Genomic DNA, 23460 nt, shown 5'->3' on the forward strand with positions numbered 1-23460 from the left:
GAAGTAATGCACCAGTCGAGAGTGTTCTCCCAAATGAATGATATATGGACAGCAGCAAGAAATAGGTTCACTGTTCCTACCATCAAGGCCATGCTTATTGTGAAGACCAACTTCAACCTCCCCTGCCAGGAGTTCATGGAGAAGCTGGCCAAAGACTGAATAAGATACATTCTTCTGAGAAATATACAGATTAGGTTGGTATAAATGGTAACTAAATAATATAATCTCATCAGCATCTTATTTCTTTATTATGTTGTTAAGTATTTCACATAGACTATTGTCTGTTTTTTCAATTTTGCTCATGTTCTCTTCTGCTCTTATTCTACCCAGACTACCAGGACCACTGACTGGCTATTCAGATCTGACAGTTCTGTCTTGTCTGTAGTGTTTCTGTAATATAGTTGTGTTCTCTATCACAGTGTGCCTGTTAGACTAAATACATGAAACCGGAATTGTCCCCCTTTTTTATTTCTTAGATAATAACATTGGATATTTTAATGATATATTGACCGCCGAACTGGAAATGTCCCCGGTTTTCATTTCAGAAATCTGGTCACCTTATACTACATGATACTTTAATTATCCAAGCGAAACATCTACAAACAACCTACATCATTGTCACAATATTAGCTAAAGTAATGTCATAGTCAGCATAGCTAATAGAACTAACGCGTTAGTAAACCCGCAACAATCATGCAAAAACATTAGTGAACAGTCAGTTAGCAGTTACACTGGCGGGCCCCGGTGGCAATTGGTAAGCTTTTGGTATTACTTTGACTTGGAAGAGTTCCAGTGTTATGTTGGAAGTCATAGCCAGCTAGCTAACATAGCATCATTATGTTTGAGCTGGGTGTTTCAGTAGGCTAAACTATCTAGCTGCATTTGCTAGCTAAGTAACGTTAAGTGAAACTGAAGGTGAAAGAAAGTGAGAAAAAAATGACAATTTCTCTCTCTCTATTTCTCTCTTGCTTCTCCTTCATTTCCGAAGATATTAATTTATTAAAAACTGTTAAACTATTGTTTTTTTCTCTCTCTTTGAGTCAACTACTCACCACATTTTATACACTGCAGTGCAAGCTAGCTGTAGCTTATGCTTTCAGTACTAAATTAATTCTCTGATCCTTTGATTGGGTGGACATGTAAGTTCATGTTGCAAGAGCTCTGATGGGCTGGAGGACCTCCTCTGGTAGTTGTCATAATTACTGTGTAAGTCTATGGAAGGGGGTGGGAACGATGAGCCTCCTAGGATTTGTTTTGAAGTCAATGTACCCAGAGGAGGAAGGAAGCTAGCTGTCCCCCGGCTACACCATCGTGCTGCCATCGTGCTAACTGATCATATTAGGCCTTGGCAGGAGCAGAACACTGAACAGGACTCGTGTTAAAGAGCCACTCTGACTCCATGCCAGGCCCTGCTTAAAAGGCATCCCACCTAGCCGGCCGAAACACACGTACACACACACACCAGTCGCCCGCTGTTCTCTTTCGTGTTCTGTTTGGGAAACCCATCTGTTTTCTTTTTTCATTTGGACTAACTTTTCTCCTGTTTGAAACAACAGGCTGGCAAAGTTTCTCTTTCTCCTCTGGTCTTTAAGGGAGACGCGTCTGCTAATTTGGGGACTACTCTCCCCCTTTTCTTCCAGCTGACTAACACGTATCCCCCCCCAATATCCTCCCTGTCCCTGCCCTCATCCCCTTTTCCCCTAGTCCCCTCCTCCCTGTATCCGCCAGTGAGCTGTGTGTTTCCGGGTGTGTAAGCAGATTAATTGCTGGTTGTTGTGCTATCCGAAGGAAGAGTAGAGGAGTAGGAGAGGAGAAATTGAGAGGAAGACGAGGAGGAGAGGGAAGACATTACCCATGGCTTAGCCTTATACAAAGTTTCTCCTCCATGGAGGATGCCTTGCTTGGTTTCAGGAAGTGAATGTCACCATCATCAAATACGTTCCACTGAATTCTCTCATTAACTCATCCTTCCTATGCTCCTCTGCTACACACACACACATTCCTCTGTGCCCAAATTAGCTTTTCATGCAACGTAAGGCCTAGCTCATGCAATTAGAACAGTCATGTGTATTTGTATGTATCTAAGGTGTGTGTGTGTGTCTGACTCGAGTAATCCAATTAAATATTGACATGAACAAAATTATGACAAACTTCTTTAAAATTAACAGTGGAAAGGTTTGTAAGAATGAATTATGAATGTGTGTTTACTAATAACAGAAAACAGACCAGATGCACCTGTCACACCCTGATCTGTTTCACCTGTCTAGTGATTGTTTCCAACCACCACCAGGTGTCTCCCATTACCTCATGTTTATTTATACCTGCGTTTTCTGTTTGTTGCCAGTTCGTCTTGTCCCGTCAAGTCCTACCAGCGTGTTCCCGTGGTTCCTGTGCTCTAGTTTTTGCTTTTTCTAGTCTTCCCAGTTCTGACCTCTCTGCCTGTCCTGACCCTGATCCTGCCTGCCGTCCTGTACCTGCCTTCCTTGACCTAACGATTGCATACCCCTTGTATTGTAATAAACTCTGAGACTCGTACTATCCGCCTCCTGTGTCTGCATCTGGGTCTTAGCCTGAGCCGTGATAGCAGAGCACTTTCTGATGTTTAAACTGTCCAGAGACAACAACAACTAAAGTGCCATTCTCTCCCCATGTGGCAGCCATTAGTCTTTAGCTAATTGAACAGATAGCACACGGCCACACACTCACACACATACACACAGATCAGGTTGTAAACATACAGATTGAAAACATTGAATCACACACTGATGGGGCTACCTTCTACATGGTAGGAAAGGGCCCAAAATAACTTCATTAAGCCCCTAGCTGTCGCTACTGACATGTCTTGGAGGTAGTAGAGAGAGAGAGAGCGAGAGAGGCAGCGAGAGAGCGAGAGAGAGAGAGAGAGAGAGAGAGAACAAAGCAGTATGAATAAAAATAAGTCTGTAGGAAAAGATGCCTCTGAACTTTAAAGGTACGAGAGGCAAAATGTTGAACAACATCCCCAGCTTGTAGACCCTGTAAATAAAACACTAAATCCTGAAGCTTCCTTACCTCTTCCTCTAACCCCCCCCCCACCCACCCACACACTGTTTCCTGGCAACAGCTTATAATCCTGTTAAAACAAATGTGACTCTAACTACAAATGTGAATAACTAAAACACTCAATCGGGAATGATTAATCTCAAAGGACATTGGTTATTTCAACTTAATGACTGCCTCAGGACCAGAGACTGAAGGACGCACCGATCGCTGCCATCTGTGATGACATATAACTCCACTCCACCAGTGGCATATCAACTAGAATCACATGTACCATCCAATCCCTACAAAATTGCATTTTTTACTACATAATAAAACATATGAAATTCCAATTTGCTATCCCTATATCTCTTTCACTGCTTTCACATTTCAGCGCCCACCATATTGTGTATCTACTGTACGCTTATTGAAAAACTTAAAATAACCATCAACTGAATCAGCCCAGCCCAATATATACTGGAAAGCTTGGGCAAATATAGAACTAACCAGCTGTATTAAACTGGCCACCTTCCAAACACAACTCCTCAAAGTCAGGAGAGGAGAAGAAGAGAAGACAAAGTGGAGGACAGGAGGAAGATGACAGGATGGGATGGACAGAAAGTGATATATACAGTACTAGTCAAAAGTTTGGACACACCTTCTCATTCAAGGTTTGTCTTTATTTTTACTATTTTCTACATTATAGAATAATAGTGAAGACATCAAAACTATCAAATAACACATATGGAATCATGTAGTATCCAAAAAGTGTTAAACAAATCAAAATATATTAATTCTCTCAACCAGCTTCACCTGGAATGATTTTCCAACAGTCTTGAAGGAGTTCCCACATATGCTGAGCACTTGTTGGCTGCTTTACAATTCCCTCTGCGGTCCAACTCATCCCAAACCATCTCAATTGGGTGGAGGTCAGGTGATTGTGGAGGCCAGGTCATCTGATACTGGACTCCATCACTCTCCTTCTTAGCCAAATAGCCCTTACACAGGTGTGTTGGGTCATTGTCCTGTAGAAAAACAAATTATAGTCCCACTAAGCGCAAACCAGATGGAATGACGTATCGCTGCAGAATGCTGTGGTAGCCATACTGGTTAAGTGTGCCTTGAATTCTAAATAAATCACTGACAGTGTCACCAGCAAAGCACCCCACACCATCACACCTCCTCCTCCATGCTTCACGGTGGAAACTACACATGCAGAGATCATCCGTTCACCTACTTTGCGTCTCACAAAGACACAGCGGTTGGAACCAAAAATCTAAAATTTGGACTCATCAGACCAAAGGACAGAGTTCCACCGGTCTAACATCCATTGATCATGTTTCTTGCCCGAGCAAGTCTCTTCTTAATATTGGTGTCCTTAGTAGTGGTTTCTTTGCAGCAATTCTCCTCTGAACAGTTTATGTTTAGATGTGTCTGTTACTTCAAATTAAATTAAATTGTATTTGTCACATGTGCGTCATGCATGCTTCAGTGTGTTTGTTACTTGAACTCTGTGAAGCGTTTATTTGTGCTGCAATTTCAGAGGCTGGTAACTCTAATGAACTTATCCTCTGCAGCAGAGGTAACTCTGTAACTCTGGGTCTTCCTTTCCTGTGGTGGTCCTCACGAGAGCCAGTTTCATCATAGAGGTGTGTCCAAACTTTTGACTGATACTGTATATATGCACTTCTGGAAAAAATTAAGAGACCACTGCAAAATTATCAGTTTCTCTGGTTTTACAATTTACTACCGATCCTCCACCAAATTGCACAGTGGTTGCGAGACACTGTGGCTTGTAGGCCTCTCCAGGTCTCGCACCCACTGTGAAATTTGGAGGAGGATCGGTGATGATCTGGGGGTGCATCAGCAAGGCTGGAATCGGGCAGATTTGTCTTTGTGAAGGACGCATGAATCAAGCCACGTACAAGGTTGTCCTGGAAGAAAACTTGCTTCCTTCTGCTCTGACAATGTTCCCCAACTCTGAGGATTGGTTATTCCAGCAGGACAATACTCCATGCCACACAGCCAGGTCAATCAAGGTGTGGATGGAGGACCACCAGATCAAGATACTGTCATGGCCAGCCCAATCTCCAGACCTGATCCCCATTGAAAACCTCTGGAATGTGATCAAGAGGAAGATGGATGGTCACAAGCCATCAAACAAAGCCGAGCTGCTTGAACTTTTGCGCCAGGAGTGGCATAAAGTCACCCAACATCAATGTGAAAGACTGGTGGAGAGCATGCCAAGACACATGAAAGCTGTGATTGAAAACTAGGGTTATTCCACCAAATATACATTTCTGAACTTTACCTGAGTTAAAACATTAGTATTGTGTTCTTTAAAAATTAATATTAACTTATTTTCTTTGCATTGTTTGAGGTCTGACAACACTGCATTTTTTTAATGTATTTTGACCAGTTGCCATTTTCTGCAAATAAATGCTCTAAATAACAATATTTTTATTTGGAATTTGGGAGAAATGTTGTCAGTAGTTTATAGAATGAAACAAAAATGTTAATTTTACCCAAACACATACCTATAAATAGTAAAACCAGAGAAACTGATAATTTTGCAGTGGTCTCTTAATTTTTTCCAGAGCTGTAATTACAGTGCATTCAGAAAATATTCAGACCCCTTGACTTTTTCCAGATTTTGTTACATTTCAGCCTTATTTTAAAATTGATAACTTTTTCCCCCCTCATCAATCTACACACAATACCCCATAATGAAAAAGCAAAAAATATATATTTAGAAATGTTTGCAAATGTATTAAAATTTAAAAAATGAAATATTACATTTACATAAGTATTCAGACTGTCTACTCAGTACTTTGTTGAAGCACCTTTGTCAACGATTACAGCTCGAGTTTTCTTGGGTATGATGCTAAAGTCTGGCACACCTGTATTTGGAAAGTTTCTCCCATTCTTCTCTGCAGATCCTCTCAAGCTCTGTCAGGTTGGATAGGGAGTGCCACTGCACAGCTATTTTCAGGTCTCTCCAGAGATGTTCGATTGGGTTCAAGTCCGGGCTCTGGCTGGGCCACTCAAGGACATTCAGAGACTTGTCCCGAAGCCACTCCTACATTGTCTTGGCTGTGCGCTTAGGGTCATTGTCCTGTTGGAAGGTGAACATTTGCCCCAATCTGAGGTCCTGAGCGCTCTGGAGCAGATTTTCATCAAGAATCTCTCTGTACTTTGCTCTGTTCATCTTTTTCTCGATCCTGACTAGTCTCCCGGTCCTTGCCGCCTGAAAAACATACCCACAGCATGATGCTGCCACCACTATGCTTCACCGTAGGGATGGTGCCAGGTTTCCTCCAGGCATGACGCTTGGCATTCACGACAAAGAGTTCAATCTCTCTCCCATCTTCACAGAGGAACTCTGGACCTCTCTCAGAGTGACCATCGGGTTCTTGGTCACCTCCTTGACCAAGGCCATTCTCCCCTGATTGCTCAGTTTGGCCGGGCAGCCAGCTCTTGGAAGATTCTTGGTGGTTCCAAACTTCTTTCATTAAAAAATTCTAAAAACCAGTTTTTGCTTTGTCATTATAGGATATAGTGTGTAAATTGATGAGGAAAACATGTATTTAATCCATTTTAGAATAAGGCTGTAAAGTAACAAAATGCGGGAAAAAGGGAAGGGGTCTGAATACTTTCAGAATGCACTGTATATATATATATATATATATTTATATATAAACTCAGCAAAAAAAGAAACATCCTCTCACTGTCAAATGCATTTTTTTTCAGCAAACTTAACATATGTAAATATTTGTATGAACATAACAAGATTCAACAACTGAGACATAAACTGAACAAGTTCCACAGACATGTGACTAACAGAAATTGAATAATGTGTCCCTGAACAAAGGGGGGGGGGTCAAAATCAAAAGTAGCAGTCAGTATCTGGTGTGGCCAACAGCTGCATTAAGTACTGCTGTGCATCTGCTCCTCATGGACTGCACCAGATTTGCCAGTTCTTGCTGTGAGATGTTACCCCACTCATCCACCAAGGTGCCTGCAAGTTCCTGGACATTTCTGGGGGGAATGGCCCTAGCCCTCACCTTCTGATCCAACAGGTCCCAGACGTGCTCAATGGGATTGAGATCCGGGCTCTTCGCTGGTCATGGCAGAACACTGACATTCCTGTCTTGCAGGAAATCACGCACAGAACGAGCAGTATGGCTGGTGGCATTGTCATGCTGGAGGGTCATGTCAGGATGAGCCTGCAGGAAGGGTACCACATGAGGGAGGAGGATGTCTTCCCTATAACGCACAGCGTTGAGATTGCCTGCAATGACAACAAGCTCAGTCTGATGATGCTGTGACACACCGCCCCAGACCATGACGGACCGTCCACCTCCAAATCGATCCCGCTCCGGAGTACAGGCTTCGGTGTAACGCGCATTCCTTCGACGATAAACGCGCATCAGACCATCACCCCTGGTGAGAAAAGCGGGACTCATCAGTGAAAAGCAGTTTTTGCCAGTCCTGTCTGGTCCAGTGATGGTGGGTTTGTGCCCAATAGGAGGCGTTGTTGCCGGTGATGTCTGATGCCTTACAACAGGCCTACAAGACAGTCTGAGCACTGATGTAGGGATTGTGCGTTCCTGGTGTAACTCGGGCAGTTGTTGTTGCCATCCTCTACCTGTCCCGCAGGTGTGATGTTCGGATGTACCGATCCTGTGCAGGTGTTGTTACACGTGGTCTGCCACTGCGAGGACGATCAGCTGTCTATCCTGTCTCCCTGTAGCGCTGTCTTAGGCATCTCACAGCACGGACATTGCAATTTATTGCCCTGGCCACATCTGCAGTCCTCATGCCTCCTTGCAGCATGCCTAAGGCACGTTCACGCAGATGAGCAGGGACCCTGGGCTTCTTTCTTTTGGTGTTTTCAGATTCAGTAGAAAGGCCTCTTTAGTGTCCTAAGTTTTCATAACTGTGACCTTAATTGCCTACCATCTGTTAGCTGTTAGTGTCTTAATGACCGTTCCACAGGTACATGTTCATTCATTGTTTATGGTTCATTGAACAAGCATGGGAAACAGTGTTTAAACCCTTTACAATGAAGATCTGTGAAGTTATTTGGATTTTTACGATTTATCTTTCAAAGATAGGGTCCTGAAAAAGGGATGATTCTTTTTTTGCTGAGTTTATATACAGCAAATTCCTTTTGAAAGACCCATAAATCCCTATCATTTATCATGATATGCTAGAGCTTTAGCGGTATAGGCTAGATCTTCATATGTATGTTCTGATTTATAGTGTACGACTTGTGACCTTTTCAAGTCGATGCAAAGTAAATGCCCTGTCTATTGTCTAAATGCCGTGTCTAGGCAATTTGGACATCACCTCTCAAAGATATCTACTGCATACATTAATCTTCATAGATTAGGTCTCTTCTCCTCCCCTCTTTCTGTCTCCTGTGTCCTCTCGATCTCCTCTCTTTCCCTCTTTCCCCATCCACTCCACTCTGTCATGGGGTTGGTATAATATAAGGGTGGTAAGATGGAGGGTGGAGGTAGTATGATGCAGATCATAATTTCTCTCTCTGACCATACTTCGCAGCACACACAGTTCCGAGGCGGAGAGTATTCTGAGATTGGCACTGCAAGGCAGAGGCTGTTGTGTGAAATTGTTTCATTAGTGCTCCACAATGGCTCCCATCCCTATTTCCTTCCCTACCCAGCAGCCCAACACACACACATACAACCCCCCCCCCCCCCCCCACACACACACACACTCACTCACTCAGTCACTCACACACCCACACACACAACAACCACCACTACCGTTCCCAAATGTGAAGCGGAGAGGAACTCCAATGGAGAAAGAGAGTGAAAGAGAGAAAGAGAGGGTATTAGTGTTGGGTGGTATCCAGACTTTCATATCGTCATACCGTTTCTCTACCATACCAGGGTATACAGTATTACCAAATGTGCACAGAAGGGTCATTATACAAAAAAAGCATCTTGATCCAAGAGGGGGTTGAATGGTTCTGTTGTAAGCAATAATCTTGACATCTAGCCACATAAGCTATTAATTTAGCAAAATAAATGCATAGCTGGAACCCTGAGCTGGACATAATTTATTTAACACATTTTAGATTTCTTATAGTTATAAGCAGTGGGTGCCCCCAACAAAAAAAAGTATACATTTATATTTTTTTAACAGTATTAAAAATCAAACCGTTGGTATTTCAAAATAACCTGGTATACGGTATAAATGGTATATCACCCAAGCCTAGAGGGTATGTATTGTCTGTTGGAAATAAGAGGGAAATCGCCAGATCAATACCTTACAGGGATATGAACATTTAATGAAGACTTCTGGAGGAGGCACTTTTAGTCCTATCAGAGAAGCCGACCTGCTGTAAGAGGTTATGTCAATGCTTTCTGTTGTTGTAGAAACAATAATTCCTTTAGGGCTGACACCAAGACCCTTGCTTCACAGATACATTTTTGTAGGGATGGAGAAGGGACATGTATTTGAATTTGATGAAAAATTATGTCTTATTGTTAACCACCAGACATAGGTCTTGTTCTTTTCTAGATATTTCCCGACGGTGCAGATAGATTATTATAAATGTCTGTCATGTGATAACAATAATGTCATAACATCCACAAGGTTTCCATGACAATCTCCATCACATCTTCGAAGGGTGAGAATAAACATTCAGAACAGCTCAGACAAAAACACACGCACGCACGCACGCACACGAACACGAACACGGGGACACACACACACACACACACACAGCTCCAAGCGTGTCTCAGTCAGTCATGTGAACAAGAACCAGCACACATATTACAACCCAATTATAATTTATATTCTGTTTATTCTTCTTGTGTACCATTTCGTTGTGCAGTGAAATCCCTGGATTTCTTATTAGGGCTCGTGGCCTATGCAGTGTTTGGACCCCACCACGGGTGTCATCTGCAGTGCCTGCTGCCTAGAGAAAACACACACACGGTCTGCTGACTTCTGAAGCAGGGATACAGGCAAATGCTGCAAGTCATTCTTTATATGTTTTTTTGTTCTTGTAAAAAATGTAACTAGGGTGGAAAAGCGCATGGAATAACAAGTAACCAGATGCAGGGAGACATGCAGAGTAGCGCGCACACGCACACACACACACTTGATAGAAATAATAGGCTATAACCATTTGATGGAACTCCATAGAGACCGTTGCACCCCTCAGAGCTCAGCGTGGCCCTGTGAAAGTCACACAGCTTTTCTTTAGGCTTTAATTACAGTTCACACCTCCTCCCTCTCAGCCTCTCTTTCTCCACTTTCTCCTCCTCCTCATCCCTCTTTCATATGGCATAAAGAGAGATGATGGCTTTGATTCATATGGCCTGTGGAACACTATCCTTCCCATCCGGTGCCATTATATCATTTACTCCCTCCATCTAAGCTGCTCCGTATCTCTTTAAATTTTTCTAATCCCACTCTCTATCTTTTTCGGATCAATCCCACTCTTTATTTCAGAGCAGGCCAAAGAGGAAGCGTAGGCATGGGGAAAACATCAACCCCTCTAGTGCCATGTGATCACTTAAAAACACAATCCTTATCAATCAGATTCACTAAGACACAGATCTGTAGATGCCATTGCAGTTTTTTAATCACGTACAAGCAATTTTTGAATCTGTATTGAAACGTATCTATAGCAGATCAGCAATGATCAAATGCTCAAATACATTTACAGAAATTCTGAACAAGTACCTGACTTGCATATCTTAGACCACCTTTTGCCAAACTTTAAATAGACCCTGTTAAGTGTTTTATCACAGAATATAAGCCATTGTTTTCATCAGAAGAGAAATGCCATGTGCAATATATGGAAATATCTAGGCAATGGGGACTTTTTTTACAATATTGCAGACTTGCAGAGTTAGACAATTGATTTTTTATTTTACTAGGCAAGTCAGTTAAGAACAAATTCTTATTTTCAATGACGGCCTTGTTCAGGGGCAGAAGGACAGATTTGTACCTTGTCAGCTCGGGGATTTTGACTTGCAACCTTTCGGTTACTAGCCCAACGCTCTAACCACTAGGCTACCCTGCCACCCCACAATGATGTTGGGTTACTACTAGGTCATCATCTTAGACATTGTGACCTTCCATTATAGATCTTTGCTCTGGTGAGGATTGAGGCCTACAGATTCATGTAAGTTGTGCTCCTCCATTGTATTCCTTATTTCTATTGTGGATAGTGTTTCTGTGCAGTTTTGTCACAAAACACAATGCCACGGATGTCTCAAGTTTTGAGGCAGCGGGCAATTGGCATGCTGACTGCAGGAATGTCCACCAGAGCTGTTGCCAGATATTTTAATATTAATTTCTCTACCGTAAGCCAACTCCAATGTCGTTTTAGAGAATTTGTTTATAGTTTAGTCAGTAAGAATAAACATCAAGTCCTAACCCATTTTTCTGGCAGTCTGAAGAGTTCTGGAAGTGCAGCACTTGGAAAAACCAGTGTTTTAAAATGGCAGACGTTAAAAGGCCTACACAGGAGAGAAGTACAGGAGATTAATTTAATGTAGCATAATTGCATATCAAACACTTGACATGATTGTGCTGAATTCCTTTAAATGTACCTTTTAGCACCAGTTAATTCTGGCACTTTGGGAAATTATAAAATTGTAAATTGGTATGAAATGGAGGTATTTGAGGTACTTTCGTTTAGCAGAAAGCCTCTTCTCCTTGTCCTAAGGGAAGCGGTGAATTGCGTCCTGGGAAAAAAAGGGGGAAAACATTTCCTGTGCTTCAAGCTCAAATTTGGTTTTGTTATCGTCATTACACATGTCAACTCATTTAAAGTATGGAAATGTATTTACTTTCCGTCTGTGCCTCTCTATTTCTTGAATACACCCAAACACACTTATACATAAGTGTCACGTCTACTCCCGCTCCGCCACTCCAGCGCTCCTATCATTATGCACACCTGGCAACCATTATTACTCACACCTGCACCCCATCATTAGGCACACCTGGACTTCATCACTTCCCCGATTATTTCCCCTATATCTAGCACTCTGTAGATTTTCTCACCAGGCAGTATTGGTTCTGTTTTCATGTCAGACGCTCATCTTGTTTTGCGCCATGTTCATTTATATTAAACTCAACAAGTGCACCTGCTTCCTGACTCTTTATTAAAGAATACTGCCTCAAAATATGGAAGCAAAAAAAGAGAAAGACATCTCCCAGACGATCGACAAACAGGGACACCTACTCCGCCTACACCACGATCAGCTGACGCAACTGGGTTAAGCTATAGAGGTCCTCCACCGCCTCGACACCAACCGAGAGGATTCACCTTTAAATAGTGGAGGGCCTTTTACCACGAGTCATCCCAGCAGGCCAGTCCCCCATCCTACCCAGCAGTTCACCCAACTATTCCTCCCGGACCAGTATGATGGGACTCCATCCAAATGGCTTCCTACTCCAATGCTCCCTCTATTTCACCCATCAGCCACCACCGAGAGGTCCAAGGTTGACACGGTCCGTGTGGTTGTTGGAGGGAGCTACGGCCGTCTGGGAGAGAGGATAGGAGGAGCTGGGTTCATAAGAGGGGTTCATGGCTCTGTTCAGAATGATCTTTGACCATCCACCGGAGGGCAGAGAGGGAGGTGAGTGACTACTCCAACTCCGGCAGGGTACCAGGCAGCTGCGGAGTACGCCCTCACCTTCCGGACTGTAGATGGCATGAGCCGGCACTCTGTACCCAATTCCAAAGAGGACTGCGCGAGGAGGTCCAGACAGAGTTGGCATGCTGGGACGACAACCTTTCCCTGGACGCGCTCATCGAGATGGCCATCCTCCTGGTCAACCTTTTTCTGGAGCGCCGGCGCCTCCATCACCCCTCACCCTCCTCCTTTGTCCATCCTGGGGCAGAGTCTGAACCTATGGATATAGGGGTCACACACCTTTCCCAGGGTAGACGTGAGTATTCCTTCATCGTTTTCCGCCAAACCTTTCCTGGATTCCATTTCACTGGTTGGCTGTCCCTCAGGTGTTGTCTCTACGTCTTTAGTGGACTTTGATGCTATGGGCTATTTTATCGACCAGACCCTCGTCTCCTCCCTAAACATCACCATGTACCAGCTCTCCTCTCCTTTCCCAGTCCAAGCCTTGGATTAACGACCATTGGGAGCCGGCACTATTATGCACACATTTGGGACTTTGGGACTTTGATGTGGACATCCGCCAGGCTCTGGCGAGGGAACCTACGCCTGCTAACTGCCCTCCTGAGCACATCCAAGTCCCCACGAAGGTGAGGGATCGGCTGTTGACATGGGCGCACACTTCCCTCGCCGCTGGATAGTCAGGTATTACCCACTCTGTTTCATCCATCTTCGTGAAGTACTGGTGATCCACCTTGGCACAGGATGTTGCACGCTACGTCAATTCATGCTTCGTATGTGCCCAAACAAAATCCCCCTGGCACGCTCCAGCAGGGAAACTCATTCCCGTACCTCAACGGCCTTGGTCCCATCTGTCCATAGATTTCGTTTTTGATCTCCCTCCGTCTGATGGTTTCACCACTATTATGGTTGTTGTGGACAGATTCTCTAAATCCTGCCATTTTATCCTGCTCTCTGGTCTCCCTGCAACTCTCCAGGTCGCTGAGGCACTGTTCCAGCAGGTCTTCCGGCAATATGGCCTTCCGAAGAACATTGTCTGCGACCGTGGCCCACAATTCAAGTCATGGGTATGGAAAGCCTTCATGGAGAAGCTGGGGGTCACGGTCAGCCTCACTTCCGGGTACCAGCCTCAGTCTAATGGGCAGGTGGAGAGAATTAATCAGGAGCTGGAGAGATTCCTGAGGAGTCACTTCCAGGACCGGCAGAGGGGGTGGGTCTGATTCCTTCTTGGAGCTGAATATGCCCAGAATTAATTGCGAAACTTGTCCACCGAACTGACTCCCTTCTAGTGTGTTTTGGGTTATCAGCCAGCCCTGGCTCTGTGGACCCCGAACCAGACCGAAGCTCCTGCGGTGGATGAGTTGTTCAGGCGCGCAGATTAGTTTTGAAACAATTCTCACAAGGCTCCAGCTGCAGTGAGGCTCCCGTGTTGCAGCAGGGGTGCTCGGGTCTGGCTCTCCACCAGGCACCTCCCACTCCGCCTGCCCTGTAAGAATCTGAGCCCCTGGTTTGTGGGGCCATTCAAGGTCCTTCGGAGAATCAACGAGGTAACATTTACAGCTCCCCGCCTCCCCTGGACATCAAGGAAGGCCCCGCCTATGCCGTCAGATCCCTCCTGGACTCCCAACGTTGTGGGGGTTGGCTCCAGTACCTGATGGACTGGGAGGGGTACGGTACAGAGGAGCAGTGTTGGGTTCTGGTGGACAACATTCTAGATCCCAACATCATCTGCGATTTCCACCTTCGCCCTCCGGCAGGCCCGCTCCTCATCCTCAGGGCTGTCTCCCTGGCCGGTGTCCCCCTGCAGGTGGGGGGTGTACTGTCACGTCTGCTCCCACTCTGGTGCTTGACGTCACTGGTTTACTAACCACCGGTTCTGGCAACCCATCATTATGCACACCTGGCAACTATTATTATGCACACCTGCGCCCCATCATTAGGCGCACTTGAACCCTCACTACCCTGACTACTTCCCCTATATCTAGCACTCTGTAGCTTTTCTCACCAAGCAGTATTGGTTCTGTTTTCATGTCAGATGCTCCTCTTGTTTTGTATTGCTCCATGTATGTTTATATTAAATTCACCAACTGCACCTGCTTCCTGACTCCCTGCATCTCCATTATGCTTATTGTAATGTATAAATATATAATTACATAAGTGAATAGTATATTCGTATAGACTCGAGAATCTGTATTACAATTTCTGTCATACTTTGCATTCAATAAGCACCAAATGACAATGTAAACAAAACAGAGTACAAACCATGACATTTCAGAGACAGTGTGTCCCATCTAAACATGCTGCACTTTGACAACAGCAGCCTCACAATCCAACTTTGACGAAACATGAGAACCAAAGGTCAAACAGTCCAAAGGCCAGTGTCAGGCTTCAGAACATGTGGAATATTAATAAATGCCATTTATTAAAGCTTGCCTCCATTGGACTGGAGCAGTGGAAACGTGTTCTCTGGAGTGATGAATCACGTTTCACCATCTGGCAGTCCGACAGACGAATCTGGGTTTGGCGGATGCTAGGACTATGCTACCTGCCCCAATGATTAGTGCCAACGGTAAAGTTTGGTGGAGGAGGAATAATGGTTCCCCTTAGTTCTACTGAAGGGAAATCTTAACGCTACAGCATACAAGGACATTCTAGACGATTCTGTGCTTCCAGCTTTGTGGCAACAGTTTGGGGAAAGCCTTTTCCTGTTTCAGCATGACAATGCCCCTGTGCACAAAGCGAGCTCCATACAGAAATGGTTTGTCGAGATTGGTGTGGAAGAACTTGACTGGCCTGCACAGAGCCGTGACCTCAGCCCCATCAAACACCTTTTGTATGAATTGGAATACCGACAGCGAGCCAGACCTAATCGCACAACATCAGTGCCCGACCTCAATAGGAATGTAGGGAAATAGAGTAGCGGTGAAATTTTCCTTTAATTATGTCATTATCAGCTTGCGGCATCTTTAAGTGGACTACATCCAGCATCCAGGCATAATGAGTGTATCATGACCGTACCACACTACAGAGGGGCAGGGCTGGCATTGTGCTGGTGGTTATAATATCTGTAGTATGTATTGTGTAGGTGTCAGAGAGACAGCTCTGTAGAGTAGGTGTCAGAGAGACAGCTCTGTAGTGTAGGTGTCAGAGAGACAGTTCTGTAGAGTAGGTGTCAGAGAGACAGCTCTGTAGAGAAGGTGTCAGAGCCTGTGGTGGTATTGTGGTTAAGGCAGTGTGTGTATGTGTTTTGTTGGTGTTAGGGCCTACCCACTGAACATGGTGCACCAGTCAAACCCACCAGTTCCCCAGAAAAGCTAATTACATTGCCTCACTACGAGGTGAGCGGAAAACATCGGAAAACATCGCTCTGCCTCTCTGCCTCCCAGTTTCTTGGTTTGGTTTCCCAAGAGGATGGGACGTTGCAACCGTGCCGACTGTGATCTGCACCCCTATTACTGTATTTATTTGTCTGAGGTCTCTACAGTGTATCCACAGTAGCATAGTGAATGGTTGTAATCACGACAGTGCAGAAGACACTGGTGAGTTAAAGCTAGACCCTCACTACATGGTAGGGGAGGAGTCTGTAGGTCTACTGTTTTATAGCAACACCTTTCTCTTTATGAAACCTCCATTCAGTCCTCCTTCACACTCTGGTGATGTGATGCACATGGAGAATATGCACATAAGTATGATTCTGTGTGGCTCAGTTGGTAAGAGCATTGCACTACTAATGCCAAGGTCATGGGTTAAATTCCTACAGGGATTAAATGCACTCACTGTACTGTAAGTCACTTTAGATAACATGTCTGTTTTATAGGGCTAGGTGGCCCGCTAGCGGGACAACTTCCTGTGAAACTGGAGGGCGTGCAATTCAAATAAATAATCATTAAAATTATGGATATTAAACATGTGGTACATACAGTGGGGAGAACAAGTATTTGATACACTGCCGATTTTGCAGGTTTTCCTACTTACAAAGCATGTAGAGGTCTGTAATTTTTATCATAGGTACACTTCAACTATGAGAGACGGAATCTAAAACAAAAATCCAGAAAATCACATTGTATGATTTTTAAGTAATTAATTTGCATTTTATTGCATGACATAAGTATTTGATACATCAGAAAAGCAGAACTTAATATTTGGTACAGAAACCTTTGTTTGCAATTACAGAGATCATACGTTTCCTGTAGTTCTTGACTAGGTTTGCACACACTGCAGCAGGGATTTTGGCCCACTCCTCCCTACAGATCTTCTCCAGATCCTTCAGGTTTCGGGGCTGTCGCTGGGCAATACGGACTTTCAGCTCCCTCCAAAGATTTTCTATTGGGTTCAGGTCTGGAGACTGGCTAGGCCACTCCAGGACCTTGAGATGCTTCTTACGGAGCCACTCCTTAGTTGCCATGGCTGTGTGCTTCGTGTCGTTGTCATGCTGGAAGACCCAGCCACGACCCATCTTCAATGCTCTTACTGAGGGAAGGAGGTTGTTGGCCAAGATCTCGCGATACATGGCCCCATCCATCCTCCCCTCAATACGGTGCAGTCGTCCTGTCCCCTTTGCAGAAAAGCATCCCCAAAGAATGATGTTTCCACCTCCATGCTTCACGGTTGGGATGGTGTTCTTGGGGTTGTACTCATACTTCTTCTTCCTCCAAACACGGCGAGTGGAGTTAGACCAAAAAGCTCTATTTTTGTCTCATCAGACCACATGACCTTCTCCCATTCCTCCTCTGGATCATCCAGATGGTCATTGGCAAACTTCAGACGGGCCTGGACATGCACTGGCTTAAGCAGGGGGACCTTGCGTGCGCTGCAGGATTTTAATCCATGACGGCGTAGTGTGTTACTAATGGTTTTCTTTGAGACTGTGGTCCCAGCTCTCTTCAGGTCATTGACCAGGTCCTGCCGTGTAGTTCTGGGCTGATCCCTCACCTTCCTCATGATCATTGATGCCCCACGAGGTGAAATCTTGCATGGAGCCCCAGACCGAGGGTGATTGACCGTCATCTTGAACTTCTTCCATTTTCTAATAATTGCGCCAACAGTTGTTTCCTTCTCACCAAGCTGCTTGCCTATTGTCCTGTAGCCCATCCCAGCCTTGTGCAGGTCTACAATTTTATCCCTGATGTCCTTACACAGCTCTCTGGTCTTGGCTATTGTGGAGAGGTTGGAATCTGTTTGATTGAGTGTGTGGACAGGTGTCTTTTATACAGGTAACGAGTTCAAACAGGTGCAGTTAATACAGGTAATGAGTGGAGAACAGGAGGGCTTCTTAAAGAAAAACTAACAGGTCTGTGAGAGCCGGAATTCTTACTGGTTGGTAGGTGATCAAATACTTATGTCATGCAATAAAATGCAAATTAATTATTTAAAAATCATACAATGTGATTTTCTGGATTTTTGTTTTAGATTCCGTCTCTCACAGTTGAAGTGTACCTATGATAAAAATGACAGACCTCTACATGCTTTGTAAGTAGGAAAACCTGCAAAATCGGCAGTGTATCAAATACTTGTTCTCCCCACTGTATATGTGTCTTATATCGGTTGAAAGCTTAAATTCTTGTTAATCTAACTACACTGTATGATTTACAGTAGCCATTACAGCGAAAGCATGCCATGCGATTGTTTGAGGACGGCACCCCACATCAAAATATTTTTCCACCGGCACAGGTTTCATAAATTCACAAATAGCGGTTAAATGTTCACTTACTTTTTGAAAATCTTCCTCTGATTTGTCATCCAAAGGATCCCAGCTATAACATGGAGTGTCGTTTTGTCAGATAAAATCCTTCTTTATATCCCAAAGAGTCAGTTTAGTTAGCGCCATCGATTTGAGTAATCCACTCGTTCAACATGCAGAGAAAGGAATCCAAAAATCTACTTCTAAACTTCGTTAAAACAAGTCAAAATACATTTCTATTGACTCCTCAGATAACCTAAAATGTAATCAAACTATAATATTTCATACAGAAAGAAGTATGTTCAATAGGAAACCGATATTAGCAGGTGTGTCTTGTCTTCCTCGCACGCCCAAACACGAATTTCCAATAGTGTCCCAGTACTAAATTTCATTATTCTTACTCATTTTGGAAGAAACAAGCTTGAAACCTTGAACATAGTGCTGACACCCAGTGGAAGCCATAGGAATTGCACCCTGAGAGCTAGATTTCAGAATACCTCTATACTTTCTATTGCAAGAGCATGTGCTCTCAAAAAAGTTAAAAGATTTGGTTGTTTTTTCTTTGGATTTTCTCCTACCATATCTATTGTTTTATAGTCTCCTACATTATTTTAACATTTCTACAAACTTCAAAGTGTTTTCTTTCCAATGACACCAATTATATGCATATCCTGGCTTCAGGGCCTGAGCAAAAGGCAGTTTACTTTAGGCACGTCAGTCAGGCGGAAATTGAGAAAAAAGTACCCTATCGCGAAGAAGTTATTAACCTCTTTGTGCTAGGGGGCAGTATTTTGACGTCCGGATGAAAAGCATGCCCAAAGCAAACTGCCTGTTACTCAGGCCCAGAAGCTAGGATATGCATATAATTTGTATATCTGGATAGAACACACTTTAAAGTTTCTAAAACTGTTAAAATAATGTATGTGAGTATAACAGAACTGATATGACAGACGAAACCCCGAGGACAAACCATCCCCCCCCAAAAAAAATTCAGCATACCACTGTTTCCAATGGCTGTCATTTTTATTATGAGGCGAAATCCTCCCAGATTGCAGTTCCTAGGGCTTCCACTAGATGTCAACAGTCTTTAGAAAGAGTTTCAGGCTTGTTTTTTGGAAATAATTAGCTAGAATTTGTCATTTTTCTAGGTGGCTCCCATTTTGGCTGTTGTGTTTTCATGCACGTGGATGAGAGCGCGTTCTTTGTTGTTTATCTCCGGTAAAGACAATAACGATTCTCCGTCTTAAATTTTATTGTTTATTTACGTATTAGGGTACCTGAGGTTTGATCATAAACATTGTTTGACTTGTTTGGATAAGTTTATTGGTAACGTTTGGGATTCATTTTGTATGAATTTTGAAGGAGGGAAACCGGTGGATTAATGAATGAAGCGCGCCAGCTAAACTTAGTTTTTATGGATATAAAGAAGGACATTATCGAACAAAAGGACCATTTGTGATGTTCCTGGGACCTTTTGGAGTGCCAACAGAAGAAGATCTACAAAGGTAAGGCATTTATTATATCGCTATTTCTGACTTTCGTGGCGCACCTGCCTGGTTGAAATATGTTTTCATGCTTTTGCATGCGGGGCGCTGTCCTCAGATAAACGCATGGTGTGCTTTCGCCGTAAAGCCTTTTTGAAATCTGACACAGCGGCTGGATTAACAAGAAGTTAAGCTTTATTTTGATGTATAACACTTGTATTTTCATGAATGTTAAATATTTATATTTCTGTAATTTGAATTTTGCGCTCTGCAATTTCACCGGATGTTGTAGCCATAACAGGTTAAACCATTCCAGCCGATGCTTGGCATTGCACATGGTGATCTTAGGCTTGTGTGCGGCTGCTCTGCGATGCAAACCAATTCAATGAAGCTTCCGTCGAACAGTTCTTGACGTTGCTTCCAGAGGCTGTTTGGGACTCGATAGTGAGTATTGCTGAGCTGTTGTTGCCCCTAGATGTTTCCACTTCGCAATAACAGCACTTACAGTTGACCGGGGCAGCTCTAGCAGGTGAACTGACTTGTTGGAAAGTTGCATCCTATGACAGTGGCACATTGAAAGTCAATGAGCTCTTCAGTAAGCCCATTCTACTGCCAATGTTTGTCCATGGAGATTGCATGGCTGTATGCTCGATTTAATACAACTGGCAGCAACGCTGTGGTTGAAATAACCAAATCCACTAATTTGAAGGGGTGTCCACATACTTGTATATATATAGTGTATGTCCACTAATACTGTATGTTATTAACATACACTACCGTTCAAACGTTTGGGGTCACTTAGAAATGTTCTTGTTTTTGAAAGAAAAGCGCATTTATGTGCCATTAAAATAACATCAAATTGATCAGAAATACAGTGTTGTAACGGCAGTCTATTTCGTCCTCCTCATCGGACGAGGAGAGGCGAGAAGGATCGGAGGACCAATGTGCAGAGTGGTAAGTTTCCATGATATTTAATATACACGAAAACAATACACGATACAAAATAACAAACAAACATACCGTAACAGTCCCGTGTGGCACAAACACTGACACAGGAAACAAACACCCACAAACCAAACGTGAAACCCCGGCTGCCTAAGTATGATTCTCAATCAGGGACAATGACAGACAGCTGCCTCTGATTGAGAATCATACCAGGCCGAACACAAAATCCCAACATAGAAAAACACACATAGACAACCCACCCCAACTCACGCCCTGACCATACTAAATAAATACAAAACAAGGGAAATAAGGTCAGGAACGTGACAAGTTTAGACATTGTTAATGTTGTAAATGACTATTGTAGCTGGAAACGGCTGATTTTTTATGGAATATCTACCTAGGCGTACAGAGGCCCATTATCAGCAACCATCACTCTTTTGTTCCAATGGCACATTGTGTTAGCTAATCCAAGTTTATCATTTTAAAAGGCTAATTGATCATAAGAAAACCCTTTTGCAATTATGTTAGCACAGCTGAAAACTGTTGTCCTGATTAAAGAAGCAATAAAACTGGCCTTCTTTAGACTAGTTGAGTATCTGGAGCATCAGCATTTGTGGGTTCAATTACAGGCTCCAAATGGCCAGAAACAAAGCACTTTCTTTTGAAACTCGTCAGTCTATTCTTGTTCTGAGAAATGAAGGCTATTCCATGCGAGAATTTGCCAAGAAACTCAAGATATTGTACAACACTGTGTACTACTCCCTTCACAGAACAAAGCAAACTGGCTCTAACCAGAATAGAAAGAGGAGTGGGAGGCCCCGATGCACAACTGAGCAAGAGGACAAGTACATTAGAGTGTCTAGTTTGAGAAACAGACAAGTCCTCAACTGGCAGCTTCATTAAATAGTACCCACAAAACACCCGTCTCAACGTCAACAGTGAAGAGGTGACTCCGGGATGCTGGCCTCCTAGGTAGAGTTGCAAAGAAAAAGCGATATCTCAGACTGGCCAATAAAAATAAAAGATTAAGATTGGCAAAAGAACACAGACACTGGACAGAGGAAGATTGGAAAAAAGTGTTAAGGACAGACAAATCTAAGTTCGAGGTGTTCGGATCACAAAGAACATTCGTGATACGCAAAATAAATGAAAAGATGCTGGAGGAGTGCTTGACGCCATCTGTCAAGCATGGTGGAGGCAATGTGATGGTCTGGGGGTGCTTTGGTGGTGGTAAAGTGGGAGATTTTTATAGGGTAAAAGGGATCTGGAAGAAGGAAGGCTATCACTCCATTTTGTAACGCCATGCCATACCCTGTGGACGGCGCTTAATTGGAGCCAATTTCCTCCTACCACAGGACAATGACCCAAAACATAGCTCCAAACTATGCAAGGACTATTTAGGGAAGAAGCAGTCAGCTGGTATTCTGTCTATAATGGAGTTGGCCAGCTAGTCACCGGATCTCAACCCTATTGAGGTGTTGTGGGAGCAGCTTGACCGTATGGTACATAAGAAGTGCCAATCAAGCCAATCCAACTTGTGGGAGGTGCTTCAGGAATCATGGGATAAAATCTCTTCAGATTACCTCAACAAATTGACAACTAGAATGCCAAAGGTCTGAAAGGCTGTAATTGCTGCAAATGAAGGATTCTTTGACGAAAGCAAAGTTTGAATCACACTATTATTTCAATTAAAAATCACAATTTATAACCTTGTCAACGTCTTGACTATATTTCCTAATCATTTTGCAACACATTTCATGTAAGTTTTCATGGAAAACAAGGACATTTCTAAGTGACCCCAAACTTTTGAACAGTAGTGTACATATGCATTCCTCCCTCCCTGCCCCCCTTCCTGCATAAATGTATCCATCCAACCATCTTTCTTTATATTGTTAACCAAGACATGAAACTTTACGACAGGGTAATATCTAGGTACTATCCATTATGACACTTAGGCCTCCACCCAGATAATATTTTTATGCTCCTGTTCTATCACTGCAGACTGGCCGCCCCCGTGTGTCTGTCTGTCTGTCTGTCTGTCGGTCTGTGTCTGTGGGTGTGTGTCTGTGGGTGTGTGTGCGTGCGTGGCTGCCCTGTCTGCATTATACCCTGATGACGACACGTTGGTTATACAATTGTTGCATCCGTGCTCCTAGAGAGTGTGGCTCTCCTTTTCTTTTCAAGTGACCTGTCTGCATCGTCATTAAACAATCACACTGCCAATATTTCCCACCCAGCACCGTAGACGCTGCGTCTGCTGGGTCACAGGGCAGAAGCATCAGCTTGTTCCTCACTTAGCACCATTTACCATATAGCATCAACACACAAACACACACTGAGGAGATGTATCTATACAGTCATGGGACAGATACTTCAAATACAAGGAACTAAACATATTAAATGAAGGATAGATGAATACACGCACACACACACACGCTCAGAGTCCTACTCTAGGTCTGTGTCTATTTGCAGTGCTGAGCTGTGCCTCGTCAAGGTCAGGTAGTGGGCATGATGCCAACTCCAGGACCTCAGTGGCCACTGGGCGAGCAGGTGGGGATATCAGACACAAACAAACACACTCACACAGTCAGGTAACTGACATGGTGCCTACTCCAGGGTGAGCAGGTAGCAGGTGGGGGAGATCAGTGCGTCCATACGTCTGCCGTCGGCAGAGTGGGCGGTCGGT

At 43.8% G+C, this 23460-nt stretch overlaps 1 protein-coding gene across 9 annotated transcripts in view; it reads right to left on the minus strand.

Annotated features, from left to right (window-relative positions):
• The window catches only part of LOC139554899 (receptor-type tyrosine-protein phosphatase U-like), a 297039-nt gene that overhangs the window by 185302 nt on the left and 88277 nt on the right, over positions 1–23460 (minus strand). The gene's annotated exons all lie outside the window — the stretch shown is intronic.

Source organism: Salvelinus alpinus, chromosome 26 (genome assembly GCF_045679555.1).
Source record: "Salvelinus alpinus chromosome 26, SLU_Salpinus.1, whole genome shotgun sequence".
NCBI classification, from domain to species: Eukaryota; Metazoa; Chordata; class Actinopteri; order Salmoniformes; family Salmonidae; genus Salvelinus; species Salvelinus alpinus.